General features: G+C 41.0%; 1 long non-coding RNA gene across 1 annotated transcript in view; it reads right to left on the reverse strand.

Moving 5' to 3' along the window:
- LOC132345927 (uncharacterized) overlaps positions 1-4,619 on the reverse strand; it is a 73,533-nt gene extending 68,914 nt beyond the window's left edge. Inside the window, exon 1 of the long non-coding RNA XR_009495521.1 lies at positions 3,414-4,619. This is a non-coding gene — a long non-coding RNA (uncharacterized lncRNA). The remainder of the gene's footprint in view (positions 1-3,413) is intronic.
- Between the last annotated feature and the right edge of the window lie 1,381 nt (positions 4,620-6,000).

Below are 6,000 nucleotides of genomic sequence, written 5' to 3' on the forward strand. Positions count from 1 at the left end.
ATTTACACAAAATCCAGGATAGTGGTTGCTTTTAGAGGTAAGGGAATGTGAGTGGAGAGTGCACACAAGGACATCTAAGGACTGATAAAGTTATAGTTTTAAACTAAGAAATGTGTATAGGGTATTTGCTTTCTAATTCTACAAATTGTGTGTATTTATGATAATCATCTATACATGATAATTTCAAAACAAAAATAATAATTATAAAGTGGCTCAGACAGTAAAGAATCTGCCTGCAATGTGGGAGACCTGGGTTCAATCCCTGGGCTTTGAAGATCCTCTGGATAAGGGAACAGCTACCCACTCGAGTATTCTTGCCTGGAGAATTCCATGGACAGAGGAGCCTGGCAGGCTACAGCCCATGGGGTCGCAAAGAGTCAGACACGACTAAGCGACTTTCACTTTCACCACATTTTGAGAACCAAACAAGATCATAGATGTTTAGCAGCAGTGTCTAGCATATAGTAAGCTCTCAATAAGTGATAGGAGCCATAATGATGTTATGACATGGAGATGTTTTTATCACTTAGAAGACGAAAATACCAAAAAGTGTGTTTTCATCTGTTTACACTATTATATTCCAAAGTGCTTGAACACCTATTTTAGAACCACAGTCCTCTTAGAAAATGAAACTTGATGGCTTTTAACCTTCACTAAACCCAAGGGATTATACCAGAGGGAATCTTAGAGTCTCAGCCACAGGGGAACATTCTGCTTGGTTAAATATCAGGTGCCTAATGGATATCTATACTAATGAATATGAGGTATTTAGTTACCTAATACCAGAGAATTAAGCCCAATCTTTAAAGAAAAAGTGATTAATATATGCATCTTATTAGAGGATTAAGTATTGAACTTAAGGTATTATAACTAGTGTCTAGTCAAAGAACAATAAAATCATAGAATTAGTAAAGCACCTTGACCATCATCTCATCCAGTTATTGTATGGCTAAAGAAGCTAAAGCTCAGGGATGTTAATTGACTTCTGCAAGGTCAACAATAAGTTTGTGACACACTCAGATCTAGAACAGGAGAAGGCAATGGCACCCCACTCCAGTACTCTTGCCTGGAAAATCCCATGGACGGAGGAGCCTGGCGGGCTGCAGTCCATGGGGTCGCTAAGAGTCGGACACTACTGATCGACTTCACTTTCACTTTTCACTTTCATGCATTGGAGAAGGAAATGGCAACCCACTCCAGTGTTCTTGCCTGGAGAATCCCAGGGACGGGTGAGCCTGGTGGGCTGCCGTCTATGGGGTCGCATAGAGTCGGACACGACTGAAGTGACTTAGCAGCAGCAGCAGCAGCAGCAGATTTAGAACACAAGTTAAGATGGAAGCTGCAAAAAACATTCTACTATTGATGTTCACCAGACCAAATAGAAGGGAAGATGGAAGGAGGATGGGAATAGAAGGGAAACTAAGAGAGATCAGAAACACCTAGTTCCTTTCAAAGGAGCATAGCACCGGAACCCATTGAAACTTCCCTAGGTTACAGGCCTAGCTTACCACTTTGGGGATAACACCTCTTTATGAACTCCTTTTGAGCCACATTCCTGGGAAGAAGACAGACTCGGCTCATTCTAATAGCAGATAACATCTCATATGCAATTTCAGTGAGCTCTGGCACCTTCAACTTTACCCATGTCTCCACCACCTGCAACTAATCCTCTTGATGGGCATATACAATACTTGCTCTTACTTATTCTGCTCTTGAATTATGTTTGTCCCCAACTAGTCAATAATCTAAGGCTAAGTTTATAATTATTTCCTTCAATAGTACTTACAGGAAACCTGTTAGGGGTAAAGGCTCTGTAGTGGCTACTAGAAATTTGATGAAAAGTATTTACTCAAACTCCTTGTAACTTGTCCAATCAGGGAGACCATGATTTATTCAAAAGAAAAACAGACCAATGAGAAGTAACTCTGTGCAGACTAACCCCCAACCCTATATCACACGGACAATTAAATAAAAGTCATAAAAAGTCTTGCTTACTTCAGGACCTTATCAGCCTGAGCCAGCTGATAGGGAAAGTAGGTCTTATGGTTGAACTCTTGAACCAGGAAAGGATCAGTCCAAAGTTTCTATCAGGTGATGTGACCTACAAAAGTATTCCCATTCCCTGGCTTATCTTTATAACCGATGGATGATTGCCTCTTATTTGCCTTATATGCTTGGAAAATGTGGTTAAATTGTTGAAGCTGTCCCAAGCAAGAGGTTTCCTTCTGGGACAAGAGAAAAGTAATCCCCTAAACATAAGGTTTAATTAATACGAAAATAGATTATCAAAATGTGCCTTTTGTTGTCTGATGTTTGATGGTTTGGGAGCTTTTTATTAAACAATCAAAAAGACCTCTAAGCAGAAACTAGACCCTTCTCTAGCTTTTATATTCTAATCTGTTCCCACTCTACAGTGCTCATAATAACATACTTTCATACTTTCCTAACAAGAAAGTCTGACTTCATTAGTTGTTCACTCGTTGCCATTCACCAATTTAATGTTTCATTGGAAACTCCCATTTAGGGAAAGTTTCTAAATCATAAAATAGCTCGCTTTTTTTGTTGTTCTTTATAAATAAAAAAACATTAAATTGTAATTGAGGTACAGTGGATGATTTCGCGAAAGGAATAATTTAGTGGGCAAAGCCAAGTTTAAGCCTGCTTGATGATTAAGGGAAGCGATTTGAGATCCTAAAGCAAGACTGTGACCAAACTGTGTGTGCAGCTAGTGACCTCATGCACTGGTACAGCTGTGCTAGCTTATGCCTTCGGAGACTGACAACAAATGGCAGACTTAATAACTATCTAGTAAATGACCAAGCAACATGCATAGACAAGTGTTCAAACAATGAGAGCAATTCTCTCTCCTCAAGTGATTTATTGTCAGAAACACTGAGTTAAATGGAGCTCCCACTATACCTAAATGTACCAGTCAGTGGACTAAAGCTGTTCAGTCAAATGCCAGCCTCCATTGTTCATTGCGAGAGGCAGTAATTTATTCAAAATGTAGCATCAGAATAAAGTTACTTTTCAGAAATTAATCCTATCATAAAGGAAACAGAAGGATGAGACACAAGCAAGTAAATAAGAGTAAATACATCTATCACAAAAGATCATGGCAATATTTTTAATCTTAAAAATTATTCCAATTTTAAGGAAGTAATTTGAAAAGACATATTTTGCATACAGAAAAACTAGGTTTAGGGGGTCATCTGTTGGTTTCTTCACTTGTTTTAGTTTTCATCAAGGGCCAGTTTATTTCTTAGACCTTGACCCAGCAACAGATAAAAGTCCTTAATCAGAGACCTGGAATGCCTTATCTAATGACACATATTCTGTCTCTGTCTTTCAAAGCACATATTGTCCCTCTAAAGGAAATTCACATGAAGCTAAATGACACAGTCAGTAAGTACCTTATTTGGAGATCCCCCTGCTTCCTGAAGACAACATCACAGCACTGGTCAGCATCCTTTATAAGAACCAGCTGATTGCATGTGTAGTAGTTACAGCACTGGATAGAGGAAGTAAGGACAGGAGAAAGCAGCCTTAGGTCATCCTCCCAAGGCCCCTGATGTGGAAGGAACAATCGCCTAGTGCACACAAACGATCATTGTAATCCCCAGTACAAGGGTTTAGGGTGTGGGAAAGGAAGCTTGGCGTGGAGGTTGAAAGCCAGAATTGCAAGGTGAGAGATCTGAGAGCTTCAGGAGGAGTCTGTTTTGTTTGTTTTCAGTCTAGACTGAGAGTGGAAGGACTTAGGAAATATGCTTTAGGTTAGAAGGCACCCGGGCGGTTGTTTTCTTTCTCTACTTAGAGCCCTGAGTAATAATGCACATGCCAGTGCCTGCTGCAGCGCTGATGAATGATGGCAGAAATTCCCTCTCCTTCTTTCCACATCCAATCAAAAATCAAGGCTGACTGCCACTACCCTCATAGGACCTCCTCCACTTCTCATGTCTCCCACACTACTTTTATCTTCAATATGTTACATGTCTCAGTATTTCTCACCTGGACTAAAGCAATCATCTGTTAAATGTTCCTCCCTGTTTTCCACGCTGATGTCTATGGAGCAACTTTGACCACAGGACTGCCCAGTTTAAAAATTTTTAGTAGCTTCCAGTAGCCTCAGGTTAAAATCCCAACTGTCCTAGTATAGGCTTTGGTAATGCAATCACCTTGATTCATATCCTGTCACTGCTACTTACCAACTTAGGAACATTACTTAACCTCTTTGATCCTGAATATCTTCATCTATAAAACGGGGTCACAGCCATCCTTCACCATAGGTTTGTTGTGACGATTCAGTGAGATACACCTTTGAAAGAGCTTAGCACTGTGGCTAGTTTTCAGTAACTTTTAGCTATTAATATTATTATAGTTTCACCAGCTTACTATTAGCTATGAAATCCTACCCCCCACTTGACCCCTTCTCCCTCTGCAATTCTCTCTTGCTACTAGCCCATCAGTAATCAAAAGTCTTATGAAATATGTGCCAATCCCCAATGCCAAAGGATTTACATATATTCTTAATCATTAGCAATTCTGTAAGATCAGTCCTAGCTTCCTCATTTTACAGATAAGAAAACTGAGACTCAAAAAAGTTAAGCATCTTGGCCAAAGTTACCCACCTAATAAGTATGAAGTCCATCGTTGAATCCAAGCCCATCATAAGCCAACTCTATTCTTTAGGACCAACTATGCTGCCTTCACTTCGTGGGAAATAGATGGGGAAACAGTGGAAACAGTGTCAGACTTCATTTTGGGGGGGCTCTAAAATCACTGCAGATGGTGATTTCAGCCATGAAATTAAAAGACACTTACTCCTTGGAAGGAAAGTTATGACCAACCTAGATAGCATATTCAAAAGCAGAGACATTACTTTGCCAACAAAGGTTCGTCTAGTCAAGGCTATGGTTTTTCCAGTGGTCATGTATGGATGTGAGAGTTGGACTGTGAAGAAAGCTGAGTGCCGAAGAATTGATGCTTTTGAACTGTGGTGTTGGAGAAGACTCTTGAAAGTCCCTTGGACTGCAAGGAGATCCAACCAGTCCATTCTAAAGGAGATCAGTCCTGGGTGTTCTTTGGAAGGAATGATGCTAAAGCTGAAACTCCAGTACTTTGGCCACCTCATGCGAAGAGTTGACTCATTGGAAAAGACTCTGATGCTGAGAGAGATTGGGGGCAGGAGGAGAAGGGGATGACAGAGGATGAGATGGCTGGATGGCATCACCAACTCGATGGACGTGAGTCTGAGTGAACTCCGGGTGTTGGTGATGGACAGGGAGGTCTGGCGTGCTGTAATTCATGGGGTCGCAAAGAGTCAGACTTCCACCCCACCACCTCCCCCTAAAAGAAAAAAGTATGCAACAGTACTTCTTTCCCTATGCTTTTCCAGAACCTTGCTATTTGTCCAGTAAAATCTACAATCTGTGTCCCCTCTACTTGACCCTGGGCAGGATCTTTTGACTGCCTCCACTAATGAGTTCTGGGATAAAGTCAGGCTATATGATTTCTGAGGCTAGGTCATAAAAGGCAACATGCCTTCTATGCATGCACCTTAGAGCCCTAGGCTTCCATGTAAGTTTAGTTCCTTGAAGCTGCTGTGTCTGAGACACTACGTGAAGAGATCACGGAAAGATAAAAATTCGTAAGAAGCCCCAGTTGTTCAGGCATACTTGAAGCAACCCCAGCAATCAGTGCATAGACTATAAAGGGGCTGTCCCCACCAAACCCTGACCAACTTGCAGATCTGTGAACTAAATAAACGATCATGATTATTTAAGCCACTAAGTTTGGGAATGTTTTGTTATGCACCAATAAAAACACCAGATCACCCACAGAAACCTCCAACACTATTTAATCATTTTCATTTCCCCTGACAACACACCTCCCATGGCCTTCAGATATGCAGCTGCCTCTGCCTACTAATCACCACCAGCCCCTAACACCCCAGCCAGCCCACCGATATCCTCATTTAGAGAGTTAATTTGCTTTCAAGAG

This window comes from Bos taurus, chromosome 8, assembly GCF_002263795.3.
Source record: "Bos taurus isolate L1 Dominette 01449 registration number 42190680 breed Hereford chromosome 8, ARS-UCD2.0, whole genome shotgun sequence".
Classification (NCBI taxonomy): domain Eukaryota; kingdom Metazoa; phylum Chordata; class Mammalia; order Artiodactyla; family Bovidae; genus Bos; species Bos taurus.